The sequence below is a fragment of the Anser cygnoides genome, chromosome 17 (assembly GCF_040182565.1).
Source record: "Anser cygnoides isolate HZ-2024a breed goose chromosome 17, Taihu_goose_T2T_genome, whole genome shotgun sequence".
Classification (NCBI taxonomy): Eukaryota; Metazoa; Chordata; class Aves; order Anseriformes; family Anatidae; genus Anser; species Anser cygnoides.
Window position 1 is genome coordinate 7,005,410 of NC_089889.1, and position 17,083 is coordinate 7,022,492.

At 40.5% G+C, this 17,083-nt stretch overlaps 1 protein-coding gene across 10 annotated transcripts in view; it reads right to left on the bottom strand.

Annotated features, from left to right (window-relative positions):
* The window catches only part of GALNT9 (polypeptide N-acetylgalactosaminyltransferase 9), a 586,151-nt gene that overhangs the window by 141,844 nt on the left and 427,224 nt on the right, over window positions 1–17,083 (bottom strand). The window lies entirely within an intron of this gene.

Genomic DNA, 17,083 nt, shown 5'->3' on the forward strand with positions numbered 1-17,083 from the left:
CGAGGGAGCCGGGCCCGCTGCGGGCTTTTCGCCCACGGAGGCCACCCGTGGCCATTTTCTCGTCTTCGCCCACCCAGAGCGCGGCCAAGCCCTGCTGCGGGCAGCTCCTGGAAAAGGATGGGGTGAAGAGACCCTCCTTGGCTCTGCTGCAAACCCTGCGGGGACACGATGCCCCCGCCTCACCGCTGGAGGTGAACCGAGACAAGTTCACGTGCTCCCAGCTACTGGGAGAGCTGCTCACGCACCGCGAGCAGCAGCGTTGGCTGGTGCTCCTGCCTGGGAGTGAGATGGCTGGGACCTCTTCCACATGCAGGAGAAGTTCTTGCCAAGCATCTCCAAGTGGAGACAAGCAGCCCAGGCCCTTCCCGTTACACAGCCAGCAGCTGCCGAAGAGCTACCGAGATCAATACGCTAGCCACTCATGGACACAAGGCAGTTGAGCCCTTTCAAGCTGGCAGCTTCTACATTCATTCCCACAGAGCGTTCCTCCCTGTATAACATCCCTCTTAGAAGGTTGCACACCATAATGTAATCCTAGTTCTGTTTGTTTTTGGTGGTGGTGGGGTTTTGGGGGTTGTTTTGGTTTTTTCCTCCCTTTCATCTCTCCTTCTTGATTTCAGGAGCTGCCAAGCTCAAAACCCAGTAAAACTTAGAAGCCTCACTGAATTTACTCTATCCTGGAAAGGCATGCTCAGGATTTCCTGCACTGTAGACTCTCCACCAGTGCCCTACTTCTGACCATCCAGTTGTACAGCCTCCGGAAGGCGCTGAGGGTGCAGTCTGAGGAGATATGCGAGACCTATTGTGTTTCTGCCTTGGAGAAATTCTCCCCCTAGTCTTTTAGGGTTACTCTTGAACCCTGCACTTTGGAAAGATCAACAGCAGCAGAACAAACTTAGACTAGAGCTTCATCATAATCTAATCTGGGGCAAAAGATGCCCCACCTTTCTGCAGCATCATTTCTCACTAAGAAGTATGTGTCTGTAGAAAACTCTATAGGATTGGTTACTTTCGACAGTACTTTACTCTTAAACACACTGAAGTCTCAATACCTAAAGGCAGGGTCAGCTGCTCTCTCACTAAAGCAGTACTAAAACTCTCAGTCAGCTCAGCAGAAGCAGCCCTGAACCTGCAATTTTCCAGTGTTTTGATTATTTTATTAGTATTCTTATGGGAAGTCTGTCATAGCATTATATTTTCCTAGTAAAATACCATTTTGATTTAAGAAAACATATTGAACTAATGCTCAAGTGCAGCTTATTAGATGTCTCCACTGCATTTAATATATTATAGCAACACCTGCTGGTCTTGATATGGTTAAGAATCTGTTACATTAGTGTTTCCATTACAAACTCCAAGTTCACAAGCTGCCCAGTCCGGATTCAGACACACCAGCACGTAGTTTATCCCAAGAGCTGAAAACCACCATCTGCTACCGCCAAGCCTTTACCAGTTTTGATGTTTTCTTCCACATCACTACAAGTTTTTAGGTATGACAGTTACTCCCTTTCACTAAGCACATGTTCTTAAATGGTCAGCTTAAACTGACTGTACAGCATGTGGAGAAGAACATCAGAATATACTTATATGACTGCAACCTTACCTCACATCATTCAAATAATAGTTCTTATAGATCACTGTTCACTCAAAGATCTCAGAACAATTTACAAATGACATACTATTAGAGATGACTGAAGGATGGTAGAAGTGTTTTTGGAAAACTGTCAAGGTCAGAAAACATATTTTATTTTTGCATTGGAACAAACCCAAAAAGCTTTGAAATATTTTCACAGAAAAAGCATTCAACTGAAACCACTGTTTCCTGCCCAAAAGGATCAGGTTCCAATTTCTCCTCACTCAGAAAGGTCTGTACTGCCAGAAGAAAACTAGATCAAAATCAATATATGCAACATTTGGATTTCAATGAAAATGCTCTTGTTGAAAACATACCAATCAGCTCTGAGTGCTGACCCATCTTACAAATGGGGAACACGGAAAGGCAGTGGTAACTTTGCCCCAAATCAATGGAACAAGCCAGAGGCAAAGCCGGGATCCCATTCCAAATTGCAAATCCAGCTCTCTCTCCAGTAGGCTATTACTCTCTCTCATTGATTTTTACTCCTATTCGTCTCCATAGGGCTCATGTTTTCACTCATATCAACCAAGATGAATAGGAAGCTGCTAGAAAGAAACATCAAGATATTGTGTACTCCAATGACAGTCTGTACCTGATCACAGTCACTGCTGTCTCTCTGCTATCACTGTCCTCAGTCAAAATAAGCACCTGGATGAGGAACAGATGGCTGAAGATGAAGATGATGTTAAGTAGCCAGAGGGAAAAACTCTAAAAACTAACCAACCAAATGAAAAAAAAACCACGAACCCAGTCAACATTCTAAAATAGCTGTCTGTCAGATGCACCTCCCGTAATGAAGTAAAGATGGCTTATTGCCTTGGGACACCCTTGAGCTGCTATTGAACTGTCAAGTAGCTAAGACTAATAATAAATGATAACAACAGCATATTTTAAAAAATGATAAGTGCATCTGTTGATTCTTGGTTACTGCAGAACATGTCAACTTGGCGTGAAGATGTTGATACAAAGGAAAACTTCAGTTGCTTTTGCATTTACAGTCCCGCTGTGCTTAGCTACTGTGGTCAGAGACAGTAAATTTCACTTCAAACAGCAATGAACTAAAAGATTTTGAAAAGAATCTTTAGTAAAGCATCCAGCTTGCCACCATAGTCTTATCTATAGAGCCCATCAGAGAACCAGTCATGGCAACAGACTCCAGGTCAGTGTGACCCCTAGTTCATTTAGAGCTAGGGAAGACCTAAACCTCAACCAGTACAGGAGAACTAGATTATTATATTTATTTTACCAGCTAGTAAAAACTGTAGTTTGTGCAGCAACTGGATATGACCAAGATAATCATCATCTAGACACTTTCCAAGATCAATTTTTCCCCTAAAAGTGGGCAGAAAAAGTAGTAAAAAACCACCATGTCAGATTCTCTCACAAAGTACCATACAGATAGCAGAACCCTGGAATTACTATGCCTCTTCTGTTGTACAGTTCCAGGTATGGTGGGTACATACTCAGATAATCAAGTTATAGAATTTCAGGTTTTTTATGAGGTGTTTTCCATTGAAATTCAGTTTTAGAATCTCCGGAAGGTGATAAAGGAAACAGCTTGCTGATGAAATAAGTAAAATTTTACTCCTGGGGGAAAACAAGAAGAAGAGAAAGTGATTGAATAGTTGCTTAGAAGTTTTTGAAATTTAAAAAGTTTATGTTGAAAATAATATATATTTTTTTAAGTTTATAATCATTAAATCATTCCCAATCACTTCTCCAAAAGGACACAGCAAGACTAATTTAACATATCTAAAGAGAAGTTTCTTTCTGATCATTCCTACTGCATGACATGAAACTTTTGCAAGAATGAATAATATGTAGAAGGGATACTTTGAAGCTTAAAATACTTGAATGCTAGCTCTAAAATTAAACAAAAACAAACAAAAAAAACAGGCAAAATATTATGCCAGTGATGATCGGCAACTGCAGATTCCAGCTGCAGTTATTCATGCATCACGTACCATTTTCCTAATGAAATCCCAACTGACTTTACTAGCCACCCATCTAGAGTTTTAATATAGACTAATATTTTATGTATTTTATGTTTTTAGTAGTATTTATCTAGAAGAAAACAGCATTGAATATATCAACAGTCTAAGATCTGTTAAATTACTCAGACATACAGAACTGAAACCCTCATCCTGATGTGAAGGGGCATTGCAACACATTGAATAATTGCAATCTAGTATTTATGCAGCCTCCTTATCATATTTACAACAGATTCTGAAATAAGATTTGAACAAGGATTTCATAATCTTTTTGTGAACAATTAGCTAGCGAGTTTGGAGAGAAATAAATAAGGCAGCCTCAACTGTCTTACATTTGACATGTTTGCAACTGGACTATTACCTTTTCTGTTGCAGCATTGGAAAAGATAACAAGCTGCTGTAGTGGCATGAGAAGGCCAAAAGCCAAACAATTCCTCTTGCTACAAGACACTGCCAGGTCCCTAAGACTGCAAGCTACCACTCTGCCCATATTGATGCAGAGGCTTTGGAGCATGTTCACGTTTGACCAAATGCTTATTATTACTAGCATAAAAGTGCTGCGTCCAGGTTAAGGCAAAGAAAGGAATCCCCAACCTGGGATCCATCTCACTGCATTGAAAAGACTGGAAGCCTAAAAGCCATAAGGGATTTCTGTGTGGTGATACTACGCTGGGAACATTTAGTGCTGGCTCAGAAAGTAAAGGTGTATGACGACTGAACAGCCCTGAATATAATCAATGTCTACTTTACTTAGAACAGAATGACAACACAATGTGCTGGTGCTATGGTTTCAAGCAAGATGAATGTGTTTACTTTAGTAAAAATGACCTTTCTACTACACTAATTACAGACCTGATGCCATAAGCTTTTATTACTGGGGTCCCAATTACAGCGTGCAAAGACTTTCATTCATAACCAGCAGACCCACTCAAAGCATTATGCACAATGCAGGGACTAAGTATGCACAGGATTAGGCTGGAGGTGCTGGATATTAATTCATCTTGAAGATGGCTTGAAATCCAATGAGATGCCTTAAAATTTGGGCATTTATTTCAGAAATTATGTGTGTATATGTATATTTTGGCAGTATTAGCCTCATTGCTATTTCACTTAACGAATTACGGTTACACAGAAGTTCCTGAAATGGAATTTTTGGATGCTTCCTTCTAAAACTGCAGCAATTCCCACTTGTACATGAGGCAGTTCTTCAAACGTGCAGACTACGCTGTGATCTAGTGCCTGTCGCTGTGATAAGAAAATGCAATACCCATATATTCCTCATGTAGTACTAAAACTGCAGGTTGACTCTGCAGAGAGCATTTACGCCCAGCACAATTGCAGGCAGATCTGCTGCTTTCATGTTTGTGATATTGTGCTGATGACCACGCTGTAGTGAATAACAGGCAGATAAAACCCAACAATTATCTAAACATGCACTAAAAAAAAAAAAAACAATAAACCTGCCATTGTAAAAACAGAATAGAAATAACTGTCCAGACTAAAATATTCAACCCACATGCTTACATTTCACAAAGCTCTGACTTGTAAACATTACAGTTCTCACTGATTTTAATAAGAATGAGTTCAGCTCCTACTTTTGTGAAGTCCAACTGCAAAGTCTTATATCCACTTTCTATTATCCCTTACCGTAATTTCAGAATAGGTGCTTGTTTACTAAGGGCGGATTATCACCATTCACCATAATCAAGGATTATTTGCATGGTCTTAGATTTACTCCATGCAACAGAAAAAATTGCCTCAGGACCCTTTCGCCCCCAAATGGCAGAAAGGCCCAGTGAGTCTGTGCCTCAGAAAGGGAAGGCGATGCGGAGCTGCCCAGCAGCTGCTGCCCGGGGATGGCAGGTTGCAGAGCGATGGTTTTGGTAACCATCGTCACTTCCTGTAAGGAATTTCAGACGTATGATAAAACAAAGACAGTGAGCGACTCACGTGCTAGAAATGAGTCTGAGAAGTTCTCAAGGACAGCTTCTAAATTTATGAGAGCTCTAGTAAAGAATATAAATGTGTAATAGATGTATAAATGTAATTAAATATCCAGTTATTACAGATACAGTAATTACCTCATTATACTCCTTGAAATCCATCTTTACTTACTCCTTTTGCCAGAAAACTTACAAAAACCTTCCTAAAGAGTGCATTGTTTGCATACTGAGACTTCTGCTTTTCGTGGTGGCCAATATTCTCCAATGGTTCCCTTTGTTCCCTCTTCTGCCGCAGTCACCATCTCTAGCCTCATACTCTGTACAGCCTTTGAAGCAGACACTGCTGTTTGCTAGTATTGTTTTATAACAATGATGCATCAACGGGGCTCCTAATCCCAGAAACAGATCGATCTTTGGGTCTATGTGTCAGTTGACAGATATGGACTTTCATCTGTGGTTCCCCCTTGGAATCCATTTGTCTCATTTCCATCCTTACTGTTACTCAGTCAGCCTTATGGTAACAGAATTTGCAGTCAGCTCTGCTATCAGTATTCCATCAAATATTATCTTAGGCGAAAATACTGCCCAGATCAAGTTATATATAAAGGCATGTTTTTAATATAGCCGTCCTTTTAGGTAGGAGTCTATTTACTAAAAGTACCGTCAAAAAGAAAGGCTTTCTCAGGTAACAGCTCTCCTGTTGCACTGTTGGATGTTCTCCATTGGCACTAAAATAGCCAGCAGACCCCAGACAGGAGCACACACACAGCTGGAACGACATTGCTCCCTGTCTGATCCAGCTGAGAGCTCATGAGAAAGCCGAGCATTATCACTGGCTTAGAAGAGTTAGAAATATTTTTTAAGTTCATCTTTGGCCATCATCATCACAGTTCTAGTTCTGCAATGAAGTATACAGGCTTGTGGACTTCTGCAAGTATTTGCCAGGCTGATCCACTTGTAGGAAAAGAGCCTCATACAATATTCATTTACTTATTTGTCTGTGACTTCATGCACATTATTAAGACGTGCATGGCCCTCCAGCAAAATCTTCACAACAAAATTAAGAAACACAGCCAGTCATCATGTCAAAGTCATAAGAGATTAAATATTCTAAGTGCAGAAGCACAAGGGTAAATTAGTATTGTTACCTCCTGACCCCCAGAGCTGCACCCAGTGCTGGCTTTAAACAATAAAAATAATGAGATTTTTAGATTCCATTTGTTTTGAAACAACAACTGGCAGCTTGAAAGAAGAAAACATGTTTTGGCAAATAAAGTTGACATTGACATTTTTAGGAAAGACTAGCTATACAGTGGCTTGTCACGGGCATATCTGAAGAATCACTGCTGCCTCTGATGTATGATGTTTTTCACAGGGACAGTGCATGTGTGAGTAATAAGGAACATTTAGTGCAGTTTGTATCTGCCTTTATAAGAGACTTTCAGAATATTTAAATAGAAACCAAACCACTTCTAGCATTAAAGTCTTCAATTTATTTTTAAAAAATATCACCCTAAAAAAAAAAAAAAAAGATAAAAGCTGATTTATGGTAACATTCCATCCTGTAAAATATGCTAGTGAGAAGCCTTAACAGATGGATGTACGATGATAAAAACCAAACTCATATACTTGAATTAAATTTCCAAATATTCCAGTAAAGGACAAAGTCTCATTTAACACATTGACGAGGTTTTTTGTTGTTGTTTTGTTTTTAAACACATTTGAAATGATCCATCAGTAGGAAAAGAACATTTAAGACTCTATTGGCCTATGAAAATGCTTAAATAATTATTAAGCTGTTTCCTGTTCTAGACCACACAACTTCTCTAGTTTTCAGTTTCTCCATCTGAAAATTAGGGACAGCTTGCCATAAAGGAAGTGGCAGACACTGCTTTTATTAATCTTTATCTCAACTCATTCAGAGCCCATACACAGTTCAAAAAAAATAGAAGTCCAAACCCGGGAAAACATGGAAAACCAACAGATTTGTTACAGGCATCAAAAGGGCAACACGGTCAGGGGAGCTGGAAGTAGACAGAGACACGTAGGCGTGATGTGCACAGATACTCAGAACCCTTTTAGCTGTAGATGCTGGGAAAAAATTCTCTATTATTCATTAATCCTATGGAGAGCAGATATATCAAGCACTTTTTCCTCTTAATTAATCTTGCTCTGAGCTATGAGGTTGAAGAGCTTAATTTATTTATATATTTACTTATTTTAAGGGAATTGTATTTCTCACCAAAACCCTACAGTAACTGTAGGAACTTATAGTTTCTCTACAGTGAAGCTGCAGCCTCAAAACCTCTGGCCAAGCATTTCAGACTGCACGGGTCTTTACTCACTGCGTTGTGATATATAACTGTAGACACAGAACACTTGCTGCTTTTTATACTAAATGCAGGGAGATATTTTGTGTCTGTGGTTTGATATTCCCAAATACAGACATTAACACCAGCCATGAAGAACAGATCACATTCCACCTGTATAAAGGAAACACGAAACAGAAAGGATCAAGTCTGTAGTTTCCTTTATGCTATTTATTATTATCATGCAATTGGATACGTAGGGTATGATGTATCAGTTCAAAAAATTTCACGACATTAAATCCCTTTCTGTCCATTGAGCTGCTTTTGATTTACATAAACCAAAGCTCAGCAAGCAGTGCGGAGGCTGCCCAGCGCTGAGCAAAGCTTTGGTTGGTGCTGGTTATTCCCTTCCACCCCTCAGGCACACCACCCCCTGGGAGGACATGCCTTTATGGAGCTTGGCATTGACCTACATCAGCCTAAAATATAGGGCGTTCAGCTGCTGCTTAACAGGGACACCGTTGCACTGAGCAAGCATTACTGCTTGTACCATAGCATGAATTGGATTAGGGGAAGAAGAAGGTAGAAGCGGGCAGGTTGATAGAGAGGGATCTAATGAATCTACCAACAGAACCTAGGGCTGATTGGACAGAAAACAAAGGACTAAAGCAAGAGAGTAAAACCCTCAAATTCTTTGGATGTGTCTGTAGCTAAAATAGCTGAGGCTGTTTTCCTCTGAGGTCTTAAGAACTTCTGTGGTCAGCACATGGATTGGGAACTTCTTTCCTAGAGCAAAGAAAGGCCGCAGAGGGTTTGGCATGGATTGCTTCCACATGAGAGCCAAAAAAAGTGACAAAATGGCAAGGGAAGAATGAAGTATTTCCAGGGGTGATAACATTCACTACCCTATGAAATCAGGCCCTCAAGTAATGTATCTTCTTAAAGGTCCAGAACCCAACACAAACATAATTATCATTGTTACACGGCTAATTGGAGGTAAACAAAGTTAATTGCCTGCTCAGGCAACTGTTCTGCAGGTTTGGGTCGAGGAAATAATATTTAGGAAACCCTCAGAATGGGCATACCAACTACAAAGGTATCATTTCAAACACAAAGGGGGGTTGGAACTGAGATTAAAAGATTTAAAGTGCAAACTTGTAAATTAATCTCGTAGTAGGAGCCAGAAGTAACATTCACAGAACAGCTTTAACTAGTCACAGGCACAACTACTGACTACTATCATTCTGTTGATTAATTCTTCAGCCTGTATCTAAGAATCCCCTTTTTCCCCCGTGGCACCTGCCCAAACAGTTTTGTTCTCAGTGCTCGAATGGAGAGTTTATCTAGTACGGCACCCTGACCTCAACTGGGACAGCGAGATGCTCCCATCTGACACACAACGCACAGACAAGATAAATAATAATGGGCAGCAGCGATAAGAATAGCGCATCTTTATAACATTCCCTCTGTATGACATAAATGAATACATCAGATTACTCTTAAAATAGCCCACTCTAAAATTAGGTAAGTGAACACTGCCATGTAATACTGCAATACTAATGCAATTGAAAGAGCTGGATATAAAGACCAGATTTAGCACTGAGAAAACCCTCTGCCTTGAAAATGTAAATTCATGTAATTGCCGCTAATTGTGCACAGCATCAGTGTAAATTTAAATATGAAAACTGAACAAGCAGTACTGAGTCTGACTTTCCCCAGGTAAAACCTTCATTTCAGTGAAAACCTGTAGAAGAATCAGTGAGCCTATGCTCTTTTACACCCATCTAGCTTTCCAAAGCATGCTGCAGGCAACTACGAGGATGATATGAAGGCAAACAAATCCCAAAGTCATCTCAAATGAAGCACAGTTCCTGTGGTATGCACAATAGTTCTGAGCAACGCCTTCCATCACCTTGCTCCTAACTCACACAGGTGCTGGACTTGCAGCACAGAGGACAACTAAAAAGAAAGATCATTTTTTACATGCGGCTGACAAGAGCACCTGTGCAGAGCGTGTTCACATCAGGGTTTTCAGGACTGATGCGAGTAACTGAACCATGGACTTCCAGAGATTACAGCAGTCTAAAAGTACTCAACTTGGAGCAGTAACAGACTCTCATTCCTGCGGGCACAACTGGGCTGTTGTGTCGCCAGTTGCCAATTAGGAAGTGCCCGGTCCTCTGGCCAACAGACTGAGCAGCATCCATTGATGCATACATGGCCCCTGGCTATTGAAGATGAAAGTCAGGTCCTACAAATGTGGTCCGCAAAAGCTTCACAGCTTTGCGAGCAGAGAGAAGACAGGCATGTAGAGCAGAGAAAAAAAACACTTGCTGGATGACATTTAACTTGTGCCATTTTATTTGGTTTTATCTTATTACTGCAAAGACTTGGAAACAAGGCTTTGGGTGTTTTGTTTTGTCTCCCTATGTATTTCCTTTGAGATTTTTACAAGAAGAAGTCATCTCATTTACCCACTATCACAGGCAGCTTGTTTGAGAGAGGAGGTCTTGGTTGATTCCAGCACTCACAAAAACAAACCAACAGATAGATAGACAAATAGATTGTAAAGAGCCTTAGCTCCACCTATAAGTCCTTACTGCTTTGCAACTCTTGCAACATCACCTTTGGGTCAGAAGAAAAGGCAGCATGCTCTTAATACGCCATCTGCTTCTACCAATGTATCCTAACCCATGGAGAGCAGTGCACCATTGAAACAAAGCCTGAGGTACAACGCCATACTGGCATTAAATCCCAGCCTGACAACTAGCAGTGCTACTGAACGACACCCAAAGGCAGGGTTCCACCTTGGGAAGTCTCCTTACCAAAAAAAGTGTTCAAGTCCCATTGCCGTAGCGTAAGTCAGCCTTAACGTGCAGTGAGTTACAACCAGAAAGAGTAACTTTTATCTACTTTTTGTCCTTTGATATCTCTCTCTGTCCAAGTAGGGGTACACTGCAGAAAATCTGATACTGTCTTAAAATGGCAACAGAAGTATCTGAATGTCTTTTTATCAACTCTTCTAAATCACAGTAAATCCTGTAATAGACAATTCAGCACTATAAAAATTCTTACCTTAATGGGAATTTGGGGTTTCTAGGGTGCAGAGAAGAGGAAAGAAAGACCCATTTGTTTTCAGGAGTTAAAATCTATATCTGATAGCCAACAAGGCACTAAACACTGCCATGATGGATGCAATTTGGTATGTGAGAGGAAAATTGCATATTCTTTTGGGAATATATTGTCACAAGCCAGCTGCTTATACTGGATTAGAAAAGGGAATTAGAAAATGCACAACCCAATTAAAAACTAATGTTTTGTTTGTTTCTTGCAGTTCTATTGCTCTTTCAAACTAATTTCTTCCCTTTTTCATTTTTACTTAATTTAATATTAATATTGATATTCACAAATAAATCCCAATGTTCATGTCTTTTTAAAATGCCTCTTGCATTGGTTTTCACACCGTGGCCTGATCCTGCAGTTGTAAGTGGAGATACAGCAGTTTCCAACAGCTCAGAACACAGCTTAAGCATTCCTCTGCTGACACCCGTGGGAGAAAGACGATCTCTCAACACCGTGAACTTCCCATATCATCGTACCAAAATGTCAAGGTGCTCCAGCCTTTCAAGCAAGACAACCAAAGGAATCTATTTCCTTTTCACACAGTTGTAAAGAAAAGTTGAAAGGAGGATCATGCTGGAGGCAAGACAAAATAAGAATTTTTGTCCTGCTGTGTTCTTCTGATAGCACAGGTTGGGAATAGAATTGGCATAAACAGAAGCACCGTTACAGTAACTCTACCACCATCTAGAATGGACCATCAAAATAACAAAGACAGTAGCAGTTGGCGTTCTAAAGCAGCACTGAAATTCCAGGCAACCAACAGTAAAACCGGCTGCAAGAACCAATGCAAAAATTACAAAACACTGATCTCAGATTTACTAGATTTGAGGGCAAATTCCCATTTTCCAAAGTCAAAAATAGAACAAAACCACATTGCGTGACTTCAGGCAACCCTGGGGTTCTTTAAATTTCCTATTGCTCTTAGAAATAAGAACTATTGTGAAGATGCAAAGCCCCAACTCTTCCTTGTTGAAAAGAAAGAAGAAATATAGTTATTAGGTTCCTTTAAAAGCTGCGATTTTTTTTCAGCCAAAAAAGACTGTGGCACTCAATTTATTCTTACTTTCATGAAGCTTCTTACACGATTAGATGAGAAATATAAACTTTCTGAACCAACTTGAAGGAAAAGATTAACAATCAGAAAGGAAGAAATGGTGTGTGTGGGGGGGAAGTGGTGTCTGTCTGTGTGTATGTTCAGGACTCCAAACCTAACATCTTGCAGTTCCAATAAATCTCCTTAGTCTTCAGATGAACGTGCCCTATGGTCACACCTGTGACACTTTGAATAGTTTCAATTCCAATAACTTTTCATTTGGGGAAGCCAGACTTGTAAAGACCAAGGACTCATTTAACATTTGTGTGCTTGGCAGTTTGTTTTTTGTCGTTGTACTTTTTTATTTTGGTTGATGTTGTTTTGTTTTGTTTTTATTATTTATTTTGTTGTTGTTATTGTTCATTTCTGTTCAATCTCCCCCGGCTAACAGAGCTGTACTCTAGCTAGGCTACCTGCCTCTGCAAAAGGGTTCTTGGTGTGCTGGAGATCTACAGCATCCTGAAAAGCAATTTGGTGAATTTACAGAGTGTGATGCATTTGAATGTTAGATTGCAGAATTCCCTTCATCTTTCAGATTATTCTTGTTTTATGTTTGAAGTCAAGAAAGTCAAGGGAAACTTAATTCTCCTTTGATTAATAGCAGCTGTGGATTGCTTACCTGATTTGGGGCAGATTCAATCATTTCCTCACTGAAAACAAACTAAGTTTTTCTTAAGGTTTGCACTTAGAATAATGGTTGTCTGCGTTTTATAGTATTATGCCACTATATTTTATTAGAAAGTATTAGTCAACCCTTATTTCCTGGAAGTTCACCAGTGGTGTGCTCATATGTTGTCAGAACAGAGCAATGACTCAACAGCAGCCTGTGCTAAAGAAACATGGGGGCAAGGGGCTGGCTAACCTAGGAGCTGATTTCATTCATTGAAAAATGTAATTTAGACACCCCAACCTGGGCCAAAAGCACCTACTGCATTTGTATTTTTTTCTTTTTTTTTTTTTTCTTCTTTTTTAAATAAACTTTACACGGGTTAAAGTACCTTGTTTCAAAATTTTCACGTCTTTCCACTCCTGGTTTTATATTTTTGAATGACAGCTGGATATGGAGTTCACCCAATTCTGACGCTAAAAAAAAATTTCAATTTCTTTTCACTTCAGGTGAAAAGCCTAAACAATTAATTTGGAGTCTGGATATTTATCTTCACCAGTGTTTCCACTTGTTCAACAACAACAAATCAATTATTTTTATACCTCCAATTTCCCTACTAAAGTTTTCCCTTTTTAAATTTAATAGGAACCAGCACACTCCAAAATAACCCACTCTGATGTGGGACTTAGTGAGAAAGATGCTCAGTTCACTCAGTTCGTATAAATCAATACATCTTTACTGAGGGACATGAAGCTGTGCGCTTTCTTGCCAGGCCGGGAACTGACCCATTTTTATCAACTCATTTGGGAAATGACTTTTTTGTTTGTTCATGTGTTTCATTATTCAGAAATATTTAGAAAAAATGTAACTATGGAGAATATAAATCGACCATTTCCCTTAAAAAAAAAAAAGTGCACTGCAACGCTCAAAATATTAGAAGATAGGGACATCATGTTATACAAAAATAGGAAACCTTGACAAAAGAGTAATGCTTTGAAAAGATAAAGGGAAGATCAATATGTTCCATCTTTATAGACTCTCATCTTGTATTCTCCTGTAGTCTCAAGTCAAAGCCTACTTTTGTCTGTAGTCTAACAAAGGGTATCGGTGTTATGAAATGTACAGTAGCTCCTTCTTTATGCTCCCTGATAACTTGTCATTTATAATCAGTCTGAAATTCAAAACAGCTTTTTCTTTACCTGCCTGACTCCCGTTGCAGAACAGCTCACAACTAGCCGCAGTATGCTTCCTTGGTTCCCTGCATTTAGAAGGTTGTTTCCTTTGTTTGGTTCCTCCCTGTGAAGCTGTCTAAATGCACTGCCAACAATGGCCAGAGCAGAGTGCTGGGTGAAGAATAAATCCCTTTAGCTGATGTAAGAGGTACTGCCATAATTCACCGTACAGTCAGCTTAAAGCTGTTACACATTGAATAGAAAAATCCACCCAAAACCTCAGGTGAGGATGTGGTGCATCAGTCCCCATTCACTGATAATATTAGGTAAATGTTTACCTTAGCTAAAGATCTGGTCTTCACTCTTCTACTGCATAAGTCATAGTTTCCTCCTTGTAAAATAGGGATTTTGTGTTCAAAGGTGGAAGCAAGCAAGGCAAGGTAGCAAAACCTCAGTTAAGTCGGTCCCTCACCAAGGGCCAAAGCTGCAGAAGGAAACGCCCTACAGAACATTGTCCTCCCCAGTTCTGCATGCTGGGCTAAGGGGCTCAGGGAAGACGGAGGTTTTCAAACGAGACCTCCTAATTCGGGGTCCTGACCTGCTGCCCCCCAATGGAGACACCGCAAGGCATGACATGCGGAAGGCACAGAGCTCCTGCAGCTCACTGAGGGCGTGCTGCGGCACATCTGCGCCAAGGATGTGCTGTCTTGCAACAAGCAGCTGAAAACTGAGGCATCCAAACACGGCGGCCGTGCCTGGAGATTCAGCTTAGCGGCCTGTTTTGTGTTGCTACTGAAAGTTATGGAAGGGAAATGTAAAACAGGACTCTCAGGGCAAGCGCAAACCACAGCTGCGTAGCAATTTAAGAACAAAGCTTGTTACCTGTCTCAGAAGTACCTAGATGTGACAGCAATTACGTGTATTTAAGGAGACACTGTTTTCTTCCTTCTTCACCCAATTATCTGTATTTAAGATGTGCTTCTTTACAACAAGTCATGCAAGATGGAAAATGAAGTACAAAAATCCCACTTGCTTCTTCCAGCATGACTTAAAATAGCTCCTCTGGAAATGCAGAGTCCCTGTGATATTCCTTGGTGCCTCATTCAAGAAAGCTTTATGGAGTCCTTCCGCGGCAGGTACACTGTACCACCGTCATTTCTGCCTCTATTTGTAGCAAGGTTTTCATCTCCAGTCAAACAGCTTCAGTGTTCAACCCTATTTCAAGTATTTCTGAAGAAGTTAGGAAGAAAAAAAGGGCTTGGTCATTTGGTGCAGCAGTCTGGGAAGCAACATCCCTCTAGAAGGTCATGGCAAGGCAGCTTGCTGGAGAACCAGTGTGCTGTCCCTCACTGGCTCCACAAACAATTCACTCAAAAAAAAAAAAAAAAGGGATTTCTCTTCAAAATCAGACTAACGTTTCTTTTTATTACACGTGACAACCTTGTGGTTAATTAACAGTTAGATAAGTAGCAGACTGAACATTGCACAAAATAAGAAGTGTGGTAGCAAAGGGTGCCAAGGACTTGTGAATATGTTCTTTGTCTCCTGAAACAGCTGAAAATACAGGAATCCACAATATCGGACAGCAGAATGTAATTCAATCAAAAAAAAATCATTGAAAAGGTACTTGACACTTCTAGGAAAAATAAATCCGACTTTTAGACAGAGTAGACAAAGTAATTTTGAATTTAATTTCAGCATTCAGTGCTTATCAAAGCTTCTTCCTTGATTGTGTTTGGAGAGAGAGGAAACTAAGGAGGATGTGGAATTTGCATAGAAGTTCTTGTTTTGTTTGTGAGCCTGCAAACCCGTAATTGCAACATCTGGGATTGCCAGGAATCAGAAAATTCTCTCCATACTGGCTCTGATTACAAAATCCCAGCACTTTCCATTCATACAGAAGCCCACAGAAGTATAAGGTGGGTTTTTCTAATCTGAAAAATCAGTCAAGACTTTCTCCTGCTTGCTTCCATGAGTGCAATCTAAGGAAAGCAGTGTGCCTACACCATCCAGAAGGCAGATGTTGAGCCTGGAGCAGCACCAGGACTCTTGTATTGTTTCTTTAGCAGAGGCTGTAAATCAGACACTTGCTTTATCCTGACATAATTGCATTCATTACGTGTGTTATAGCAGATAAAGAAGTAGCCGGCAGGATAACAGAGTAAATGATGCCCATAACCAGCCTTCAACTTGCAAGCACAAAAAAAAAGCACTTTTGGAAACTCAAAAATCCACCAGATTAAAGCTCGAGTTCTTGATAAGGGAGCAGATGAATACTTGGAGGAAATGCTAAAAAGAAAATCCTTTTGCTGCAGACAATGAACTGCTATGAGGACTGAAACCCATTTCTTATCTTCCAGTGAGTTTTTTTTTGTCTGGATGTTATTAGCACAGCATTCCTCTGATCATTTGTAAATGTCATTTATAAATCCTTGCACAATTGTTCTCTGCAGAGTAGATTACAGGGTCCAGTCTTCCTTCTTTCAGCTTGCAGACCATGCTCTGTGTTTAATAAGGATGTTGCATATTGTGTTTTTTTCCCGTTTATGCTTCAGTGCCTATGACCCACGCTGCAGAATAACGAACCGGGTTGTCCACCCAATAAATTGATGAACGTGTGATATGTGAAACGCAGGGGATCACACTTCCAGTTTGAAAACTTGAGCTCATTTTCCTATAGAGCTTTCTCCAAGTCACCACTGATTCTGGGTGGATCAGAAAAGCGGGCGGATCCCAGAGAGAACCAGCTACAGAAGCTCCCAATGCCAGCAGTCTCCTCACGCACACAGAGATTTCTGGCCTTACGAACAACAACAGCTGTTTACACAGACCAGATTCTTATCTGTGTTCAGTCTCCTCGCAGAAGTAGTAAGACAGACCCAAAGGAAAGTTTGGTTTCGATACAATGCCAAGAGCTGCCCAGTGCTTGACCCAAATGCTACCTGCAGACAGCCCTGAAATTCACACCAGTAACATCCGTTAAAGGAGGGCTGGACGTGGCTTCTCTCCATTCCCACTGAAACAAAGAGCGAATGCTGCCCCATCACTGCGTCTGAGCGGCAACCAAATGGGATAAGAAAGACAACGGACATGGCAAATAAAGCTCTTGTGGTGCTGCACTGTAAACAGGGCTCTGTGCTGCCTTCAGTTGCTGCATGCGTCTAGGTACCTAAAGCACAGTTTAACCCCATATAAACGGCTGATGTAGA